General features: G+C 38.4%; 1 long non-coding RNA gene across 1 annotated transcript; it reads right to left on the minus strand.

Moving 5' to 3' along the window:
- On the minus strand, positions 1 to 23,327 carry LOC109393139 (uncharacterized). The gene is made up of 3 exons (XR_002126187.1): positions 23,062 to 23,327; positions 22,600 to 22,684; positions 1 to 186 (listed from the first exon to the last, which is right to left on the minus strand). It is a non-coding gene; the product is annotated as an uncharacterized LOC109393139 (long non-coding RNA).
- Positions 23,328 to 23,812: the final 485 nt, after the last annotated feature.

Consider the following 23,812-nt stretch of genomic DNA (forward strand, 5'->3'; position numbering starts at 1 on the left):
AAATAATTCCAGTGATGTTTTTATTTTGTGGGATGTGGTTACTTTCCTGTTAATTTGCTCAGAATTGTGCCATTGGTGGAGAAACTCTAGAATCTTCTCTATTTCAAACTGGAAGAACTCTTGGATGTGTAGTTAATGGCCATTCAGGATGTTTGCAGTGTTGTATAAGCGTCTAGAGCATGTTTCCTGGAAAAAAATAAAACCAAAAACACTGAATCAAGGCCTAAATTCGATTCACGATTACTACTAATGAGGTACATAATACTGAGCAAACTTTTAACCTACTTTTAATCTTATCTCCCTTTCTATAAAGTTAAAATGGGACCATGTTCTTCCTACTTTATTAAGATGCCATAGGGATTAAAGTATATTTCATAAAAACTCTTTATAAGGTACAATATGGCATGCATACCTAAGCTATTACTGTTGCTCATTTCTCTTATAGAAAGGTAAAAATGTAACAAGAACTAGGAATACTTCGGGAACTATTGGCGTTGTGCATCGTTTAATAACAGGTTGGTTTTATTTTCCAAATTACTTTCTTTTGTTGTTCTGCTACTACATTATTCAGACCGTTAAGGGAAGATGGTGCATCCTGTGAACAGAATTATGTATGGCTTATCCTGTAATGCAAGTGGGAGCTCTGTCCCCTGATTGCAACATTATGATCCCCCATTATAGCATGTACTGTAAATCATCCTGCAGACAGAAGACAGGGCTGGATCCTCAGGTAATCTCTGAACAGTGGCACTCTTTATAACAAGGTTACACCACTCTGTCCTCAGTATCGTGAAGAGGGGTGTTGCCTTACAGCCTCATCCTCGACTGCCCCCCCCAGCCCCTGACCTAACAAGGTCACGAGGGAGTGTCTCAGAAAACTAAGACCCAATAAAATAATATCGGTAAAGCTTCCTCAAGGGAGTGTCCTAAAAAAACTGGGACCTGGCAAAATGATGTCGGTTATCTCCCTTAGTTCATGGCTGCAGCTGCAGCTGCACCATCCTGGGGGTTTTGAGTGTAAGAATACAAAGACACAGCATGTGTTGGAGTACAATGGGTCTGGTTGATGAAAACTGGCCTTAAGACACGTATCACACGGACTTTAAAAAAAAGTTTCTTTACTCATTTAAAGTTTCTTAATAAAAGCTTCACGTTGGTCCGATTAGGCGCTCAGTTCCAGAGAGAGAACTGCAGCCCCCTGGCCTCATGTCTTAAATCTATCTTTGTCTCTTCGTCTCTTTTATTTTCTTTCACCCTGCACCGTCCCCACTCACTCATTACTACCTGTACTGTACGGGACGCGACAGAGTGGGGTGTCTCCAGCCTACATGGTACTACATTGGGCAGTTAGATATCAGGATCGATAAAAGAAGATTCATTTCTATTCCGTGGAGCAGCTTCTTAAAGGCCCACAATGAGGAAGGTACACATCGAGAGAAAAAATAGTAGACTGAGAAGCTCAGATGATACCAAACTAACAGTAAAATAATAAATTAAAATAAAAAGACACATTGTTAAACAGGTGAGGAGTGGTGCCATAACATATTGTTTTACAACCTGTTCTTATCACTTAATAAATTATGTAATCTTCCTATGTAAAGGAAAAAGAAGTCTAAAATAATATCTCACCCTTGTATGGCCACTTTTGGTGAAAAAATATAGAGTCTTCTCATAAATTATTTTGTTTGATGTCTACAACAATCTCATGGATTAGGTAGGAAGTTAGTTATTTCCATTTTTACAGATATTTGGAGAGGTTAAGTGACTTACCCAAGCTCACAGAATTTTTCTGATTCCTACTATAGTTCTCTCTTTAACATTTCTGATCATGAAAACAGCAGACAAAAAACATTCTACTGATTATGTTGCTTTATTGAATTTTTGTGTCATCTTCTCAAATGGAGTTTATGACTAGATGAAGGTAATGTGAAGTGAAAGAAGAGACAATACAAAAATAGTGTCCTTCAAACTGCATAAAATTGTAATGTATTATATTTACACATTTGGTTTTGTTATAGCCATCTAAGATATCCACTAGATATTTTTTCTTTCATTAAAATTAATTTGATGTTGATCATTGTACTGTAGCCTTTGTGTAGGTGCCTTAAGATGCTTTGAAATAAGAAGTATTAATTGTTAATTTTTAATGATTTCCCAATAATCTGGATGCCTACTACCACAGTGTCATACATTCCACCATATCACATATTCATGCTACTTTCCATGCCACTCCCACCCAATAAATAAATAATACTTGCATGAATATGTTAAGAATTTATAATTGGTCAGATAATTTTCTAGGTTCTTTCACTGAAATTATCTCTTCCATCATTTGAGAAAACCTTGGGATTTTGACAGAGAAGGATCTCTCCAGCTAAAGGCCTGAACATTTTTGGGAAATAGTGATTTAAAAGCGTTAAATGGAAGAAAACTCAATGAATGAAGATAACATAATTCATAACTCTAGGACTTCTAAAACTAGACTAGGGGTGTGAGGGTGTGACAGGTTTCATTATGTCTCTGTTGTTTCCACATCTGAAATGGGATAAGTGCTTGGTAATTGTTTGCTGTTGGTTGGTTAAATAAATGGATAAATTAAAGGTGACATACTCCAGGTGCATCCTAAATTTCTTTTGTACTTTTGAGCCAAATTGGCCCTGCACACCAATCTTAGGCAAAGTCATCAACAATTAACATTCTTTTTCACTTCACCTTTTATTCACCTTCCTGACTCTTTGATTCACACAAAAGCACTAAAGAAGATGGTAGCATTTATTAATTATAATGCAATTATATGTAATATCCTTATGATAGATACAGGGCAGGCATTGTAATCAATACCCCTTCAAAAATTATAAAACTGATGCTCAGAGAAAATAGTGCAGCTAAGAATTTGGTCTAAGTCATCTGAATATATATTCTATATCTGTCCTATCAGACAGTTCCCTGCTATTTCATGCTGTCAGCTACCTATCAGTTAACCTGATAGTAGTTATATGAAAACTAATGATAGTTGTTCAGATGTAATGCTCCCAGAGACACTAAAAATCTAGAAAATGGTAAAATTAAAAAACAAAACAAACAAACAAAGAAGAAACTTCAAGATCCGAAGGAATGAAATTATAAAGGTCAAAGGACAAATTAGAGGAGTTGAGGTATTTGGCAAGGGAAGCTTGCCAAATGTGCCCCTTAAGTTACATTCTCAAAAGCACTTTGTTGGTTAATTTCTGCACTCATGCATGTAAGGAGGATGGAGACAAAAACAAAACAACAAAATTTTATTTATCTGTTAATGGAACTTAAGTGTGGAAAGTACAGTGGAGCCTAGTAAGTGAGCGGAACCCAGACTCTGGTGCCAAACGAAACAGAGGTGACTAGTCCTTCAGAGTCCTAAGGTCCACGAGCGTTGCTTTTCTCTGTGCGTCTATCTTTACTACTATTTATGGAACAGCTTTCTCTGCTTCTGTGCATGGCTGCTGCAGAATGACATCTTCAGCCCCAAGGCTTGCACCATCTAGGTCCAAGGGGGACCATCAGAGACTCACTAAAACTCTGTGTCCCAGCTCCAAATTACCAGAAGAGGGGACCTGAGTGTCTCAGCTTTGGTCAGATGTCAACTCGGGTCATGCTAGCAATGATTAGAGGGGTTGCGTGTAGCAAACAAAGGAGCAGAAGCCACAACTGTGGGCAGAAAGTGAAAGGGATTCAAAAAGAAAGGACGCAGGCGAGGCAGAAACCCTAACAGGTGTCCCTCACATATTTTCAGGATAGATGTGTTTTGGGCAAAAGAGATCTGAAAAAAGAATTCCAGGCAGAGGAAAGAATAGAAGCAAAGCAAGCATGGGTCCTATCTGGATACTAATATGTATATGAGTCCATTTAGCTCCCAGGGGAATGATAAGGGAGTGTGATGCAAAATAAGGTTGGACACATAGATTCTATGATGTTCAGACAACTCACACTCTTTGTATTTGCCTCCTGAGGCATCCAGGGTTCTGTTTGTCCTTTTCTGATGATTGCTGTGTTCTGTACTGGTAGATTGTGTAGAGGATTTGAAAATCAACCTGTTCAGACTTGTTTGCAAAAGCTTAGGGAGGTAAAGTAGTGAACAGTTTATATGAGCACCCAATCTGTCTCCTACTTAAGACTACACAAAGGAACATTTAATATCCTAAATCCTCAATTATACTGGTTTCATAATTATTTTTCCAAGTGGAGTTCTTGGAATCCACATTTATACTTAAGAAGCATTTAAAATACTTGTGAGAGGAAAAGTGACTTTTCAAGTGTCCAGTTTAATATCAAATCCTGATTGCCATTCCTTGACAGAAGAAATGATTTTATAAGAGAGTAGAAACAGTTCCTGGAAAAATACAAGGGCAAAAAATGTATCAAGATTCTTTGACAGAACAAACAAAATGGACAAATATCTCTGAAGATAATTTTTTGAAATGGTGAAAAGACACTAATAAACAGTATTAGGAATAAAAAAGGAGGCTTCAAGGATTAAAAAGATAATAAGTAGGAATTATGAACAATTTTCTGTGATGCATTTGAAAACTCAGATGAAATGGATAAACCTTTAGAAAAAAACATGACTTAACAAAATTTACTTAGGGAGAAATGGGAAATATAAACAGTCATATAACCACAAAGGAAACTGAATCAAAAGTTTAAAGTCTTCCTACAATAAAACCAGCCCAGACAGCATTGCTGGCAATTTTGAGTAAACAGGCAAGCAAGAAATAAGTTTGCAAACATAAAAAGAAAAATAATTTCAATTTCATACAAACTGTCTTAGTGTATAGAAGAATGGGATATCCCTACCTCACTTTATTAGACAAGAATAACTTTGATACAAAATCCATGTGAGAAAAAAATTACAGATTAATCTTCTTATGACTACAGATACAAAAATTTAAATATTAACAACCACAATCCAAAAGTGTGTGTTTGTATGTGTGTTAAGATAATGCATTATTTGATTGATTCCAGTAGTGAACGTTTGATTTTATATAAGTAATCAAATAATGTATATCACCACATTAACTGAAAAAGGAGAAATTATATAATCATCTCAACAGAAATAGAAAAACCAATTGATAAAATTCCACATTCTTTCTAAATTAAAAAGAAATAAAAGGGAATTTCCTTAAATTGACAAAGGGTAGCTACAGGAAACCTACAGCTAGCATTATATTTAATGGTGAAATATTTAAAGCATTCCTTTTGAGCTTAGGAACATGACAAGGATACCTGCTAATACTATTCATATCATATTGTAGTGGAGGTTTTAGCCAGTAATCAAGCAAGAAAAAGTAATAAAAGGTATAAAGGATGGAAAGAAAAAAAGCTGTCATTATTTGTGGATATAAACTGTGCATTAGAAATCCAAAAGAGGCTATGAATAAATTACTAAAATTAAGAAGATAATTTAGCATGGTTGCAAGATATAAAACTGAATATGCAAAAATAAATTTCAACAAACATGAAATGAAGTGTAACAAATATATTTATAATAACATCAAAATTATAAAATATTTAGGAATAAGTATAACAAAACCATTCAAGAAATTCATAAAGAAAATCATAATGCTTTTTGAAAGACAAAGAAAACCTAAATATACATCATATACTTGTATAAGAAGACTTGATACCATAAGAACACCAATTGTTCCAAAACTGATTGGTAATTCCAATGATATTCCCATCAAAATCCCAACAGGCACTTTGTGGTACTTGACAAGGAGATTTAAAAATGTGTATGGAATATCAAAGGGTGGAGAAGGAGAAAAAGAAGAAGGGAAAGGAGGAGGAGCTGGAGGAGAAAGGGGTACTTACTTTTTCACACACTTAGCATTACTATAAAGGCATAATAATTAAGGCAGAAGGGCCTTGTCAAATGAACAGAATAGAAAGTCCCAAACCAGATCTACTCATATGTGGATCTTTGATATATGAGAGAAGGTATATAGCAGGTCATTGAAGAAAGAATGTACTTTTCAATAAATTATCCTGGCATACTTGGGTATCCACAGGTCAAAAGAAAATATCCCTATCACACACTATATTTAAAAACCAGTTCCATCAAAGTCTTAGGTGAGAAAGACAAAGCTAATGATATATTACCTCCATTTAGGGAAGGATTTCTTTTTTTTTTTTTTTTTTTTCTGAGCCAATCCCGCCACCTGTTGGCAGCTCACGGCTGCTCAGCTCGGGCTGACTCGAACCACTGTTGCTCAGAGCTCAAACTCTTGAGCGAGCTCTTAACCANGGCCCTAGGGAAGGATTTCTTAAAACACAAAAACCATAAAGCAAAAGTTAAATTCTATCATTTCATTCAAAAGATATAAAAGTAATTAGAAAAAAGCACATAAACTGAGAAAAGATACTTTGACACATAAAACTGAAAATATTAATATCCATTATATGTTTAAAACAATCAAAACACAATAAAAACCTCCTGCAAATCAATTAAAAAGGAAAAAATAAAACAATTCAATAATAAAGGGCAAAATCTTTAATATGAACTTCACAGATGAGTAATCATAGTGGAAATAAATATAGGAAAAGATGCCCAGTTTATCAGAAATGATGAAGTGTAAATTCAAAGTACAATGAAATAATATCACACACACAACGGAAATTAAAGTCTTGGCAACATTACAAGCTGGTGAGGGTGTGAGAAAAGATGGATTTTTATACTGCCTATAGGAGTATCAAAGGTTGCTACAACCATTCAGAACACAATATGTCTTTTTCTACTAAAATTGAAAATGTATATACCCCATGACCCAGGAATTCACTTCTGGAAATCCATGCACATGTGCACCAAGAGAAATACCTAAGAAGGTATATAATAGCACTGTTTATTACCGCAACAAATTCTGAAAAATCTAAATTCGCATCAACAATAGAATAGATAAATAAGTTGTGTGCTACTACAGTGGATTTTTATGCAATTTAGTGAATTTCAACCATACAAAACAACCTGAATTTTTAAATTTTTGATAAAAAATGTATATGGCATAGTCCCATTTACATAAAGCTAATATGTTGTTTAGAGATTCAAGGAAAAGGTAACGCTGTTATGGAAAAAATGAAATTATAAACACAAAATGCTGGATCATCGTTATTTGATAAAGGAAATGGGATAGGCCGTGAAAGAGACACACAGAAACTTTAACATTCTTGGCAGTGTTTGTTTCTTGCCTAGACTGTATTTATCCTTCATAACTTATACATATTCCATAAATATTTTTATATTTACTCAACATCTCATTTTCAAAACTCTTAAAAATTGTTTAAGTATATCCAGCACAATAACAACTTTTCAACATTCTACAACAGCACTGTCTGAGGGGGTCTGGACCCTGGTCCAAGGATTCAGCCAGCCACGGCCTGTGGCAGCAAAACCCCAAATGCAAAAGCAAATGCACTGAACCATTGTAGCTTGTCATACCCAGTCACTTCATCTAATTTCTCATGTTTCGAATCTTCTTTTGCCAATATATCTCCCATTTATTAATTTAACATCCCACATAGACTTGCCCACAGGGACGGAGGGTGCCAATCAACAAACATGAGTCACCAGAGAGCTTGATGGCTCCATTACTCACTGTAATCTAAAGCTGGCATTCTGGCTTATATTTCAAGTTCTATAAGCATCCTCAGGGACAATCTATGCCTAGTGAAGAGAAGATGGAAAGATGAATCATTCCAAGGACAAGTGGAGTGGGAAGCGGAGAAGGAGGTAGAGAAGCAGAAGGGAAGAGGTGCCACCCAAAGCCACAATTCACATGCCATCAACAAGAGACTTTATTACAGGGCACTTAAACTGATTGCATGCTGAAATATAAGTGTTTACAAAGAAAGTATACAACTTATAAAGTGTAAAGCAGCAAGTGTACTTTATACCTTGGAAAGCAAGTATATAACTTATAAAGTAATAAGTACCATCGTGGAAGGCAGCATCCTATAGTGGAAAAAGCAAAAGTTTCCAGAGTCAAATTTGATTCAAATATTGGCTTCCTCACTCACAAGGTGCCTAAATCTCAGTGTATTTGCCTGCATATAAAGATAATAATATTGTGATTATTAAAGATTATGTACTGCAGCTCTTCTCAAAGGGAGGCAGTTTGGTTACATGGAGGAGTTTTGATGCCAGACACCGGCCTGATTCTGGCTCTGCCATGTTCTGGTTCTATGACTCTCAAGACTCATTTTTCTCATCTATAAAATGGGGTGATGAGATCTACCTTGGGGATGTCATGAGACTTACAGATAATAAGCCCAATATTGACAGTTAGAAAGTGTTCAACAAAAATTACATAATCTTATTACTGCTGGATGTTGATTCTCTATTTGAAAAGCAAGATCAGAGATGGCCAGGAAAAAAGACCAAAGAGTCTTTTGGGACAAGGAGAAGGTGTAGTTACAGGCAAAGGCGGGCAGAGAGAAGGAAGAGCAGTCAAGAGCCACATGGGGCTGGCTCTGGTAAAGTAAAGAGGAAGTGTCAGTCAGAAAGGAAGCGGGCCTCGAATCGGTCTGGTCATAGGCGTCAGAGACCCAGACATGGGGATTTCTACCTAAGGACAGAGCTCTAGTCACCAGAAAGGGAAATAGGAAGAAACGAGTCTGTCCCAGAGAAACTTGGGTAGAGATGGATAACCAGGATAAGGGCTGACTCTGATGTAATTGAGAGGCAGATAAGATAGGAACCTAGATGGTGGAACTGTGGCATAAGTCATGGTATTAATCACAATTCAAAGCAAGAGGTCACAAGATCACAGCAAGATCATAACAGAGCTGGATTTGGCTTCTTAAATGTTCTAGCCAGGCTGAAGTACAGTCATGTGCCATTTAATCACAGAATATGTTCTAAGAAATGTGTCATTAGGCAATTTTGTCATTCTGGGAACATCACAGAGTATACTTACACAAACCTAGATGATATAGCCTATCACACAACTAGGCTATGTGGTAGAGCCTATTGCTCCTGGGCTACAAGACTGTGTGCAGCACATTACTGTACAAAACAACATGAGGTTAAATCAAAAACAAGAGAAAATGATGCAACCAAAGACAAGGTGAACATGAGATGCATGAGGCTACCAGCGTAACATGGCATACTGTTTTACAGCGAATGCTCCTTTTTGTAAGTAGAAAGAGTACACTCTAAAATGACGACAAAAATTATAATATAGTAAATACATAAACCAGTAGCATAGTCATTTATTATTATTATCAAGTATTATGTATGTAAGTAACTTACGTGCTATACTTTTATATGACTGGCAGCACAGATTTGTTTATAACAGCATCACCACTAACACTTAGGTAGTGAGTTGCACTATAACATCAATATAATAAGTGATGTTACAACAGCTACCAACCTCACTAGGTGATAGGAGTTTTTCAGCTTCATTATAATCTTATGGGACCACTATCACATATGTGGTCCATTAACTGAACCATCACAAACTATCACATAACTATAATTATTCTCTCCTCTGAGAAAAAAATATTCACGAGCTCTGGGCAGTCCTGGGGCGCAGTGTCTGGGGAATCCATATTGGCAAGGGGATGAAGCCTTGCTTAATCTGGACTAGAGCACATAGAGCAGAGGGAAAAGTTCTGTGAGGCAGCCTGTTGGACAAAAGTTAGATGCCAGTCAACCACACCATCCAGAACAGGGCCAGGTGGAGTCCTGGGCATTAGGATGGAAAGCAGGTTTGAAACTGAGGGTAATACCTGTGTCAGGAAAGGTTTCTACAAATGGCATTGTATAGCATGTAGGAGAGCTTGTGAAATAACATGCAGATGGAAACAATTAAAATCACAGAATTTGCTCAACACGGCAATGCAGGTGTCCATGTACAAGTCTCAGCTGCAAAGGTGAGAGGGCTTTATCTGCAATGAGCTAAGCACACCCAGTCTTCAGAATGTCAGAGACTGTCAATAAGGGCCCAAAGTGGAGTTGATGCCCATAACATGGCCCAATCCCAAAAAGAACTGGTTGAGCCAGTTCTCTACCAGTCCTTAGGACTGACAGAGCAAAATGTTATTCAGAAAGATGTCTGTCCCTGAGTTCCTAGCTATGTTGCATGCAAGTTTGGCATCTGAAGAATAAAAATCAATTTCCTGAAAGAACTCTGTGTAAAAGAGTGTGTCATTTCAAAATGTGATTAAGAGTTCTATGACTATTGTTGACTTGGAAAATGACTTTGAAGGAAATACAATTGTAGCTCTTAAATAGGAAACTAATCCAATTTCAGAATAACTCTTTCAAGAACATTTTTCTTCCTAGTTTACCTCTCACTGAGGGCCTCAGCAATGTTCTAATACAGTAAATACTTATTGTAGCTGCTGAGGTATACTTCTTAGCTTTAATTAATTTCAACACATGTATTATGGTTTAGGATACAATTTGTCACTTTGCTTAAATGTGATTCCCTACTCAGGACACCAGAGTGCTTTGATGTTGCATTTGGTAGGATAGATAGTTCTTTCCCATTTCACTCATATGTTAATCATAAGCATTGCCCAAAAAAATCATCTAGATGATTTTGAGCATTAATAACAAAGACCTGGGGAGATCCAAGATGGTGGAGTAGATAAACACTATGCCTGCTTCCTTCCATGACTAAATTATAGAACATTAAAATTATAACTAAATTATAGAGCAATTAACCCAGAGAATCACCTGAAGTCTAGCTGAACAGATGTTTTATAACTAAGGATATAAAGATGAAGCCACATCAAAACTAGTAGGAGGGGGGGAGATGCAAAAATCTGGGTTAGACTCAAATCTTTATGTGAGGGTTGAGAACCAGGAGGGATATCTTGAGCACAGAGGTTACCCCAGAGGAGCAAGGGACCCCAACCACAAACCAGTCTCCCCAGACCAGAATACTGGTGCCAGAAAAGGAGTCCCACAACTTCTGGCTGTGAAAAACAGTGGTGATTCTGACCATCGGGTAGAACAAAAGGCTGTGGGAAACCCAGACGTCCTCTTAAATGGCCTGTGCAAAGACTCACTCTCAGACACTCACCTAAGTCTCCGGCAGAGGGACAGTAACCTGGGGGGTGTTGGAGACATACAAGAAGCAGTCTGACTGTGTGTGGTTTTCTAGAAAGGTCTGGAAGACAGTCACCATTTTCCCTGTGTGGGGTCCTTTTCCCATGCAGTGGGAAGGTGGGTGCCACCTTTCCTGTGTTGAGCCCTCCCCCACAGGCCAAATTTGAATCTCATTGGCCTGGTGAGCTCCACTGGCTCCACCCTGCTGACTCACTGGGACCACGCTTCACACAACTCACCCAACACCAGAGGCACTTTTTCCACAAGCAGCCAGCCTCGCCTGCATTGCACACTTTCTTGGAAAACTATCAGAGTCCACAGGCCCCTGGTGGATGGATACTGGCCTTGGTGTGCTCTGAGACTTTTGCTGGTCACTCCAGGATCAGCACTGGCATAAAACCACAGTCTGCATTAACCTGGTTACCACACTATTTCCACTCTAGTGACTCCCTGAGACCCCCACGTCACCCAACTTGTATACCACATGAGGCTTTATCAGTGGCTGAATCTCAAGGGAACCAGCAGGTAGCAACAGGGCACAGGGTGTCTTAGCTATTTGCAGTGTAACCCCTGGTCCAATACTAGTGGCAGAGATCTTCAGTTGGCATCATGGCCTCTCCCACATGCCTCCAGGGTTAGCACAGGCAGCAAACATCTGCAGATTGCTTTGTAGTTCCTACGAAGTAGTCCCCAGCTGGTCACAGGCAGTGGGTGACCTGGGCCTCACAGGAGCCACTGGCAAGAGGCCTCATACTTGGAGGTGGGCTCAGACCACAGGAGAGCACAGCCCTATTAGCTCCACATGTGGCACACTCAAAGGGCGGTCTTAACAGGAACCAGAGCCCGTTGGTGTGAATCCAACTCAGTGGGGTAAGCCCCCCATATAGCAGCCTGTAAGCTGTGGACAAGACCAAACCCCACAGCCAATTAGCCTGAGGTTCAAATCCAGCCACTAATGCACTGATAACAAGTAAGACTCAACTATAGCAGCAAGACACACACAACCCACACAAGGACACTTCTGCAACACCCAGAACAGGTGACCAGGGAGACTGTGCCAGGACCCCACAGGACACCTACTACATAAGCGTATCCGGCTAAGAATGGGAAACATAGCAGATCTACATAATACACAGACACAAACAAAAAGAGGCAACCAAAATGACAACACAAAGAAATATATCCCAAACAAAACAGCAGGAGAAAACTCCAGAAAAAGAATTAAAAGAAAAGGAGGCAAGCAACCTGCTAGAGACAGAGTTCAAAACAATGGTTATAAGGACGCTCAAGGAACTTAGTGAGAACTTCAACAAAGAGAGAGCAAGCATAAAAAAGGATACATAAAAAAGCATAAAAAAAGAACCAGTCAGAAAGAAAGAATACAATAACTGAAATGAAGAATGCACTAGGAGGAATCACCAGCAGACTTGATGAAGCAGAGGATCAAATTGGTGATTTGGAAGACAAGGTAGCAGAAAACACCCAATCAGAACAGTAAAAAGAAAAAAGAATCCAAAAAAATGAGGATAGTTTAAGAGACCTCTGGGACAACATCAAGCATAACAACATTCGCATCATAGGGGTACCAGAAGAAGAGAGAAAGCAAGGGACTGAGAACTTATTTGAAAAAATAATGACTGAAAACTTCCCTAACCTAGTGAAGAAAATAAACATACAAGTCTAGAAGTGCAGAAGGCCCCAAACAAGATGAACCCAAACAGGCTCACACCAAGACACATTATAATTAGAAAGGCAAAGGTTAAAGACAAAGAGAGAATCCTATAAGCAGCAAGAAAAAGGCAACTAGTAAACTACAAGGGAGCTCCCATAAGACTGTCATCTGATTTCTCAACAGAAATTGTGCAGACCAGAAGGGATTGGGACAAAATATTCAACATGATGAAAAGCAAGGATCTACAACCAAGCAGAGCTATCATTTAGAATCAAAGGACATATGAAGAGCTTCCCAGACAAGAAAAAGCTAAAGGAGTTCATCACCAACAAACCAGTATTACAAGGAATGTTAGAGGGACTTCTTCAAGGTGGAAAAAAAAATGATGAAAATTATGAATAATAAAATGGTAATAGACATCTATTAACAATTACTTTCAATGTAAATGGATTGAATGTTTCACTCAAAAGACAAAGGAGGGCTGAATGGATAAGAAAACAAAATTTTACATATGCTGACTACAAGAAAATCACTTCAGATTGAAAGACCCATACAGACAAAATGTAAAGGGATGGAAAAAGTTATTTCATGCAAATGGAAATAAAAAAAAGAAAAAAGCTGGAGTAGCAATACTTATACCAGACAAAATAGACTTTAAAACAAAGGCTATAACAAGAGACAAAAAAGTAAACCCACTCAAGGTATTTATCCAAAGAAACCCAAATGTTACTTCAAGGGGACACGTGTATCCAAATGTTCATTGCAGCATTGTTTACAATGGCCAAGGTATCTGTCAATGGAAGAATGGATAAAGAGGAGGTGATACATGTCCAGGGGTCGGCAAACTGTGGCTCACGAGCCACATGCAGCTCTTTGGGTACGTTCTGTCTCAAAAAGTTTGCTGACCCCTGGAAAAGCCAATCTTGTTCCTCACAACAATTTAAAAATTATTCGAGAGCCATAAATATATTTTTACATAATCACCATTATGTGAATAATATCCTTTAAAATTTTTATAAATGAAACTATGATAGTTTTATTTTCATTTTCAATTTTACTTCAGAGCCTGCAGCTTGCGAGCCATGGTTTGCTGACCCCTGGCGGTTCTTCCATCTCAAAAGTTTGTCAACCCCTGATATACAATCGAAAATTCCTCAGCAATGGAAGGGATCTTGCCATCTTGCACAGTATGAATGGACCTGGAGGGTACTGTGCTGAATGGAGTGTAAGACAGAGAAATACAGATGCAATGTGATTTTGCTTATATGTGGAATCTAAAGAACTAAACGAACAAAACAGAAACAAACTCATAGATACAGGGAACATATTAAAGGTTGTCAGATGAGAGGGGGGTTGGGTTGAATGAAAAAAGGCGAAAGGATTAAGAAGTACAAATTGGTTGTTTGATGGGGATGTAGAGTATAGCATAAAGAATATAGTCAATAATATTGTAATAACTATGTATGGTGTCATATTGGTATTAGATACATTGGGGATGATAGATGGGAGAGGTTTGGGGGCAGGGTGAAAAGGTGAACAGAATAAGAATAAACTGGTGGTTATAAAATAGTCATGGGTCTGTAAAGTAAAGCACAGGCAACACAGTCAATAATATAACAATACATATGTAAGTGCTAGGTGGGTACTAGACTAGTCAGGGGGATCATTTCTTAAGTTATACAAATGTCTAACCAATATGCTGTGTACACCTGAAATTAATATAAAGTGATATTGAATGTCAACTGTCGTTGAAAAATTAAAAAGGCGGGAAAGGTGAAGGGGAATAAGAGGTCCAAATTTCCAGGTATAAAACAAATAAGTCATGGGGATGTAATACACAGCGTAGGGAACATAGTCGCTAATATTGTGATAGCATGGTACAGTGTCAGATGGTTGCAGGACTTACTATGATGATCACTTCTTTAGGTATATAAATGTTGAATAACTATGGTGTACACCTGAAACTAATATAATATTGTATGTTCGCTATAATTGAACAAAAGTATTTTTAAAGGGCCGGCCGAGTGGCGCGATGGTTAAGAACTCGCTTGGGATGCCAGAGGGCCCCAGTTCGGATCCCACATATGAGGGCCAGTGACACTGCCCTCTACCGCTAAGATGCTGAACAACAGCTTGACCTGGAGCTGGGCTGCCATGAGTCGCCGGCGACAGCGTAGGCTGCAGTCCCTGTGGCAGTGGGTTGCCATGGGCTACCGTATGTAGCCAGCAGCCAGCGTGAGCGGCCAGCAGCCGCAGTGAGTGGCCGTCCAGAAGCCGGCGACTGATCTGCCTCGCCAGAGATGAGCGCAATGATGGTGCCAACTTGGGCCAGTGAAGCAACATCCTCCACTAGATTGAAGAACAAAACAGCAACTTCTCTGTTCCCCTTCCCCCAATTCCCCAGCACTGTTCCCATTCCCCAATTCCCCAATAAAAATCTTAAAAAAAATTTTTTTTAAATAACCAGGGTCTGCTTTGTCTAAGTGCCCTCCAACTTGAGAAGAACTAAAGCCCTTCAAATTATACTTCTCATACCAGAAGTCTTATTCCATCTCAAGTTAGAGAGGGGAACAAATTATTAGGCAAATAACTGGACTTTCCAATCCCAATATAAAAGGTTTAATATCTGAGTTCACAACTCAAGACTTTAATAACACTGTTCTGTGGGTTTTTATTAGTCCTTTCTTTTACCTGGTTAAATACTCAATTTATTCTAAAATGTCTATTTATTTCAATGCACAAGACATCCCTAAACTTCAAGATTCATCAATAAAATCATCACAATTGTAATTTCTGGTGCTTGGTTCTCTCCAGTACTCTGGTGGTGGTGGGGGAGGAAGAGGAGGGGGTTAGTCTTTATGTCCTTCCTCTGTTCTGTCTTGGAGATGAGTTTAAATATTCTTCCATTAAAACATCTATTTTCACCCGCCTCGGCCTCTGTGGCCTTCCAAAATCCTGACATTTCTGTGGCATACTCTTAAGACTTCAAACTGAAACTAGCTTCCAGCCTATTTTTGGAGAATTGGACTTTTGTTTATATATGAGGAAAATAAAATTGCCCTTTTTAAAAAGTAGATGCACTGGAGCTGTGTTCTGAATGAGTAGCAGGAATTATCACTTTTATTTGGGAAGGTTTGTTTTTGGGTCTTATTGTCATCTGTTAAAGAACTGCCTGTGAGCTAGTTTGGAAGAAAGAGACTGAGGAAAAACCAGGAGCTAAATTATGTTGCATAACAAAGTTACAGGAATTCTTGACTTGTCCTAGAACTGTGAAGAACCCGTCATTTAGGAACCCTAGGAAATGGAAGCAAGTAGGAAGATGGGACATTGCAGAGCTCAGCAACCACAGGTATTTGTGGTTGAAGAAAACGATGGCTCCTAGTGGGTTCCCCTGTGTAAGGACTGGCCAGCTCTTTAGGAAGAGTGAGGAGGTCAGCCATCTATTTAGCCTCTTCACCTGTGCTGTGATCCCTCTATTAATCTCAAATTTTAATTGAAATCTTGTGACAAATAGCAACTTTGTGGTAGAGTTGCTTTGGGGACTGGATGAAAAGGTGGTTTATGTACATTCTAGATGTAGAAAGATGAAGAAAGGAGAGATCAGGCGGCAAGAATGGTTGCAACACATGCACGGGTGACTGAGGCAAAGCCAGGAGAAGGAATTCTGAGGGACAGATGACAAACAGCAACCAGGCAAAGGTACACTTGTCCCATCGCAGGAGCCTCACAAGTATGACAGAAGGTGCTGACCTTCCCAAATTCCATGGCATGGAGGGGTACCTGCAGTAAGACATGTACCTCGAATACTAAAAGACTCAGAGATCTGTGAATTATGCATAACACAAAAATCTCTTTTTGCTTCTTTGAAAAATCAATATCATTTCACCTTCTGGTGATATTTATGTGGAAAAGATTCATTGCCATGCTTCTTATAGTTTACTCTCTTCAATTGCAAAGAAAACCAATCCAAAGGAATTGGTTATTTTCTACTGATGCAACTCACAGAAGACTTGTATTGTTAGACACTGACAAAAAGAACTTTGTTCTGTTTTACATCTTGTAGTGATATCTAAGCATTCCTACGAGGCATAGCATCCAGAGCTAAGTCATGCTGGCTTCTTCATTCTGGCTGCTCCATCGGCCACAGTCCTCCTTACCTTCACTCCTTCCAAAGATGGAAGCCAAGGCAAAGTTATGACTCTGTACGTCCAGATAGCATGAAATGAGATGAACTTTAAAAATGCCATAACTCCCACCTCACTGACATTGGGGTCTTTGCTGATGAGTCCAGCATCAGCTTCTGGGTTCTTCTCAATACCGGACTTCAAGCAACCACAATGAGTCAGTTAGAACTGGCATGTGAGAGGTGGCGGACTCCTCCTGTGTCCTGTCTCTTGTTCTCAGCTCACTTTTTACTACAGACATTGCCATAGCCAGCACCTCTGCTCACAGATGCATCTTGATAGCACCTCACGTTAGCTTTCCCACATGTCTCTTACTTTCTGACCTAGGGCATTTCTGCCACTCCCTTGAAGGACTCTGGGAATCTGTCACACTCCCTCACTTGTGCAGCCCGGAATTGCAAAGGAGTTAATACTCACAGGGCAACTGTTGACCAATGTTGGATGGGAGCTAGTGGATAAGTGCCAAGAGACCCTCTTTTCCATTCCCTGGTGGTCCACTCTGAGGCACAGTCTACACTGCCCACAGCAGTGACCCACTCAAGAATGCACTCTTGTTCTGGCTTTCCCTCCTTCACTCTCCACCACCCTCTACTCCTGTTTATTGGTACCACTTCCCCAAATAAGCTTACAAACCCTCTTTTTTTGAGGAGAAAGTCAGGCTAAGATAACTGTACCCTGACTAGTGAAACAACAGTCTTATAAATAAAATAATTTGATTTTTATTTTATTAAGCTTCTTTTGCAGTCTCTCCCTCAAGAAATCCAGAAAGGATTTAAACATATGGTATGACAAACTGTCCTTTACACCTCTTCATTGCCTGACATAAAATACCATCATGTAGATTAATTTAATCTCTAATGTGTTTCATGTTTGCATTTAAAAAAATAACCTATAGATGTCTGAACTATTTGCACTTGGTTTTGTCACTGACAATTTAAACAGAACTTTCCACTTATTTTTTAATTTTACTTTAGTCCTTGCTTTACATTTATTACTATTTAGTATGTTGACTTATTTTTACATTTTGGGTTATTTTTTATGAATTATTCGATAGATGGTTGGGTCAAGAAGATGTGGTACACAGTGGAATACTTCTCGGTCATAAGAAAAGATAAAATACTGCCATTTGTGACAACATGGATGGATCTTGAGGTTATCATGTTAAGTGAAATAAGTCAGACAGAAAAAGTCAAAAACCATGTTTGAGAGTTTTCATAGAATCTGATGTCAAACTTGCTGGAGTTGTCCCCGCCCTCTTAGAAATTCTGGCTGTTAATGTCTCTCTTGTTCTCACTATGCTTAAAATCAAATAGGGCGTATCTGAGATTCCTCAGGACAATAAGACTTGGCGTTTGTTCTCTGCTGCTCTCATCTGATTTCTGTGACTGCATGGAAATGGGAATTGGAGGGTCAAAAGTAAATAATTATGATACACCTCTGTAGCCAGTTGTGAAGAGGGCAATGTAAATTGCCCTCATGTAAAATATGATGTTGCATAATGTAAAATTGTAATGTAAAAGTAAAATTTCATATCAATGTAATAACCAATATCTATAAAGTTAGATATTAATATTAAATATTAAAATATTGTCTCTTCCCATCTAGCCAGTGAAGGAAAGAATTTCAGTGACTTCAGGTGCATGTTTGGATTTTGTACACACACTGAAGATCCAGGGATTATCCGCAGCCCAGAACACAGCATTCTGTCGGTTGTCTAAACCCCTTTCCTCCTTCTCTCTCTCCTTGTTTTCTCCTTTTGGTGATTTCTTCAACCAAACCCCTTCTCAAGGCACACATGAAGCAGCAGTGCCAATTCCTCCTCTCAGGTCACGCATAACATGGGTTACAACATATCAGATTATTTCCACAAGTAAACACGGTGCATTCCCTAAAACAAATCAGGAGAATAAACTTTTCTCTGCTCCATTACACATTGGCCATAGGTAACTTACTTAATCTAGCTAAGGGACTGCAGTATTCCCCCCTCCATCACCTCCATAAGGTGAATTTGGATATAACACTATTGGCAATGACTTTTCTCCCCTGATCATCCCCTTATTTATTTTTTTTTAGAGGAGGAATATAAATTTAATGATATGTTAACTTGTGAATGGATGTTGAAGAGATTTTTTTATTAAATTATTTTTATTATGAAATACACATTTTTTAGAATTAGTTTAAGCTGATCAGCCCCTTCTTAATGAGAGAAACTGAAGTTTATTTGGGTGGGGGGAGAAGAGGATGAAGCCAGAAGGGAAAAGAGCAATCTCAAACTATTTGGAGAAAACAGGGCGAGGAAAATGGATTCCTAAACCCTGAGTATTCTCCTGGCCCAAACTGGTCGACTAACTGGGACACTTCAAAACTTCACACTTCAGCAGGTCTGGGTAGACGTGGGTGGCACGTCTGGGACTTCCTGCATTTCATGAATCATGCAATCAAATGACTCCATATATTACATGACTGAATTTTTAGGCCTCACTTATCATTTTATGGTGGGGTTTCAAAATATATGAATGTGGAATTAGTTTTAAAGCCCTTTAATATATCATTGGATTGGACTCTCAAAATAACCACTCTGTGTAACAGTATAAAAAAACAGACACTTCTGAAGAAAGTAATGGACTTCATGAGTTAGTAACAAGAGCTGGAACTCCTACCAGTTCTTCTGATGGCAACTGTACTGACTTTTCCTGGACAGCACACTTCCTTCCCCAGGAGGCTTCATCAAGACCAGATAACAGAAACTTGCTTTTCCTCCAAAATACTCATTTGGACTGACATTCCGTAAATGATCTCATTTTTGCCCTGGCTTGTGTTTACATGTTTCAAAAACTATGTGAACCCCTGCCTTCCTATTGGTGGCCTCCAATTGCAAGCTGGGTCTAAGAAAATGTGGCAGTTTGGTAAATTCAATCAATCAAACAGTCATTTCAGTTAAATATATAGGATGGGTCATTTTATGTCATAGCTCCTTTTCCCCCCTGTTAAATTTTCATTCCCTACTGATATAAAGAATTTTTCTGTAACATCAGATTTGAAAGTGAGTAAGACTTGGTTCTGTATGGATTCATTGGCTAAGATGTATAATAATGATAACAATAATAATAACAACAGCAATAGCAAAGCTTCCATGTTTTCAGTGCTTACTCTATTCCAAGTACCATGCTAAACACATCATATAATTTAATCTTAATTAAAAACAATTTTATAACTCTATTTTTGTCTTTTTCACTATAAAATGAAGAATTTTTCATTGATGATAAAATGGCTAACTTGAAGAAAAAAAAAAAGCTCTAGGCTTTGAGACCTACTACCTGATCTAATGAAGAGATGTGAACAATTATGACTAAAACTCCCAATATTGCTGTCATGTAGAAGAAAAAGAACCACAGAAATGGCTGTGATAGTTGATTTACTATTAGCTTTTTAAACATTCATTGCAACATTTGTTTTTCCCATTTGTCTACCCTGCAGATGTAAGTTAAAGTTTGCTACCTGGTGCTCTATACTGGCTACTTCTCACATGGCAGAAAATACTTATATGTTCTACAGGAAGAACCCTGTTCCTAGCTAGCCCAAGTTTCACTATGATAATCCAGGTGATCTGCTTATTTATACACTGCTTTCTCTCTGTTCTCACAAGTAACTTCAGCCTGTCTTCTAGGCAGGTAAGGATATTGGAGAAGTTTCAGTATTTAAGTTGCTGTAGCATCATTCTTTGATGAGCACTTTTATGTTTAATCCTAAAGACAACGTAGCCTGTTGGTATGATCAGAAGGGGGATTTGGGGACCAGAGCAAAGCATGTGGCCCTCAAGTGATAGATCATGTGTTGGCATTTTGATGGTTGGTAGCCTGGGTTTGAATCTCCCTTCTGCCATTTATTCAGTGTGACCTTCACCTGTCTTCTTTAAGCTTTAAATTTCTTACCTTTAAAATGAAGATAAGAACAGTGCCTGTTTCATAGCGTTAGTTTGAAGGTTTAGAGAGATAAGGCACATAGATGTGTTAGCATAGTGCCTGGCACTTAATAAGAGCTTAATACATACTAGTTATTATGATATAAACTCTCCCCTCTGCTACTTCTTGGACATGCAACTTTGGCCAAGTTATTCAGCCCCTCTAACTCTGATTCTATTAGGAAATAGATTACATACACCAGGTGTTCTCTAAAATCTTTTTTGGCTCTAATTTTCTATGAATCGAAATTGTTCTGTATGTTCATAGCAGAGATAGTTAGTACTCACCAAATACTCTACTCTTAGCATTTTAATTAGGTTGGGACCTCATAACTAGTGCTGGCCAATGGAAACATGTGTGTAAATCATGAGGCAGTTATGAGCCAGTGTGAACAAAGAACTTTAAGATACTATCACTGCTATATGGAAGCAGTCTGGATCTCTGAGACAGCATTGGAGAAAATCTGCTTGGCTTGCATTTAACTATGGCAAGAATAAGAAATCATTCTTTGTTGTTATGCAAATAGTATTTTGAAGTTTGACTATTAAAGCAGCTAGCATTTTCTTGCCCTGACTTACATAGTACTCCAACTCCTCCATACCCTGTATCTCAAAGTTTTATGTTGGTATTTTTTTTTTCAATAAAGCACACTATTTGGTGGGGTGGGTGGTGGGGGAAGGGAAAGGAAATGTAATTAAAGATCAACATGTGCCTGAGAGGCATGCATGAAAAACATGGGAGTGGTCCAGAAGCCAAATATGGCATTGTCTTCTGTGTAACTCCAAGCTTTCTTGGCAATTACTAGATGCCACCCTCTTTCCCATTAGCTTGGTTTCAGGTTTATTTCACTGTACATACAGGATGGCTCTGATGCTTAAGTCAGAAATTCCTCAATATGTTTTTGCAACACCTTGCCATTTTTCCTGGTATCTCTGAGCATTGTAAAATTCTTGAAGCATAATTAATTTTATTGCAATTATATTAATTATAAGAAGAAAAACATTTCACACTAGAGGTAAAATGGATAGGCATGCAATATCTGAAAGCCCTTCCTCACAAGGCTGTTGTGAAAACCAAATACCAGAAGTTGAAAACTGTGAAGTGTTTTGCAGTAAGGTGAGGTGGCTGAGGTGATGATGAAATGAGGTAGATGGCAAAGGCACTAGAACTCATGGAAAAGTCTGATAACCTGATATAGGAAACCTATATTCTTAAAGAGCAGAAATACACGAAAGTCTAAATACAAAGTATGGCTAGAGATCTACATAGGAACTTTAATACGAGGAGCTTAGCCTCATTCAACAAAGTATATCTAATTTCCCTAACTATTCTCTTTCTTTAAAATAAAAGTTAGTAAACCTAATATATATAAAAAAAGAAATTATAATACCTTCGTCAGAGTAATTGAAACTCTAAGAGCAGTGAGAATGGTCTTTCTAAGCAAGCACATTTATAGATCTCTGGATTGTTTCAGGAAACTGGAATTCTTGGAGAGTTTGCATCCAGATTTTCTTTTTTTTAAATGAAAGTATAGTTGACATACAATATTTTATGAGTTTCAGGTGTACAACATAGCTATTTAACATTTATGTACTGCATCCATATTTTCTTAACTAAGAAAATAATGCTGGTCGGTATATGTCAATGTTATTTTGTTAGTAATGACTGACTTAAATGTGAATTTCAAAAGTAAATAAATACCAGTGATTCAGCACTCCATGTCATTCATCGAGATGGATTGTTCCAAGCCATTCATGATTCAGGTGGAATTTTGGAACAGAGACCACTGCAATGTAACAAACAAGATAGATGAAAATCTCAGAGGATGACTGTTGACCTAATCCAAACAAAATACCTTCTGGTTCCACTGGTTGTTGCCAAGTCTCAACAGAGGGCTAAGAATAAATATAGCACAAGAACAGAAAGGGGTCTGCTTGTCTTTCTATTTGTGACTGTTCAAGCGTATGAGTGATAGAACTGTAAGCTGATGTCTGCCGACACATGGAAGACATCAGACCACTGACGTCAATGCTCAGAATGGGGTATGTTATAAAAGCAGTAAACCTTCACAAGATAAAAAGGGAAAAGCAAACAGTGTGACCTGAAAAGGAGCACGAGGCTTGAGGAAATAAGTCAGGTCACTGAGGTAGGAGTAACACTTACCTATGCCAGCAGGCACTATCCTGTGAGGCCCCTGCTTGGACTCCAGTAGAGTGGGTTTTCCTGAAAGAGAGTTGCATGGAACTTGGTGAAGGATGCGAAGAGGCACTTAGTAGCATCATTTTCATATCAGAAGAGCAATGGCCTATGTATTCTCTAAGCCTTTGAGCTGGGTACTTTTGTAATTTACAGGAGACCTGTTTCTCCAAAGTCTGGCCAACAGTTGGCCATTTCATCTCATGTTCAAGCTACATATTGAGAAATAGCCAGTATAGAGCACCAGGCAACAAACAATAACTTACACCAGCAGGGCAGACAAATGGAAACAACAAATGTTGCCATGAAAGTTTAAGAAGCAAATATTAAATCAACTATCACAGTCATGTCTGTGGTTCATTTTCTTCTACATGACAGCCTTCCTGGGAGTTTTAGTCATAATTGTTCAGTTCTCTCCATTAGGTCAGATAGTAGGTATCAAAGCCTAGGGTTTGTTTTTTTTTAAAGGTAAACATCCATGTTTAAAAATTGTCAGTGGCTCTAGGTTAAATGTAACTAACCACCACTTGGTTCCATAACATTGATATACTGAAGCGCTTTTTTGCTCCTTATCCAGGGTTTATCAATCAGCAAGAGAGTCACTACCTCAGGGACAGAGAACACGGAAAGGGGGTGAGAAGAGTGAAGTATAAGACCTGGAGGGTGGATGGAAGGGGTAAAGAACCATGGGATTGAACAATGCTAGGAGCATTGATGC

Source organism: Hipposideros armiger, unplaced genomic scaffold (genome assembly GCF_001890085.2).
Source record: "Hipposideros armiger isolate ML-2016 unplaced genomic scaffold, ASM189008v1 scaffold_365, whole genome shotgun sequence".
NCBI classification, from domain to species: domain Eukaryota; kingdom Metazoa; phylum Chordata; class Mammalia; order Chiroptera; family Hipposideridae; genus Hipposideros; species Hipposideros armiger.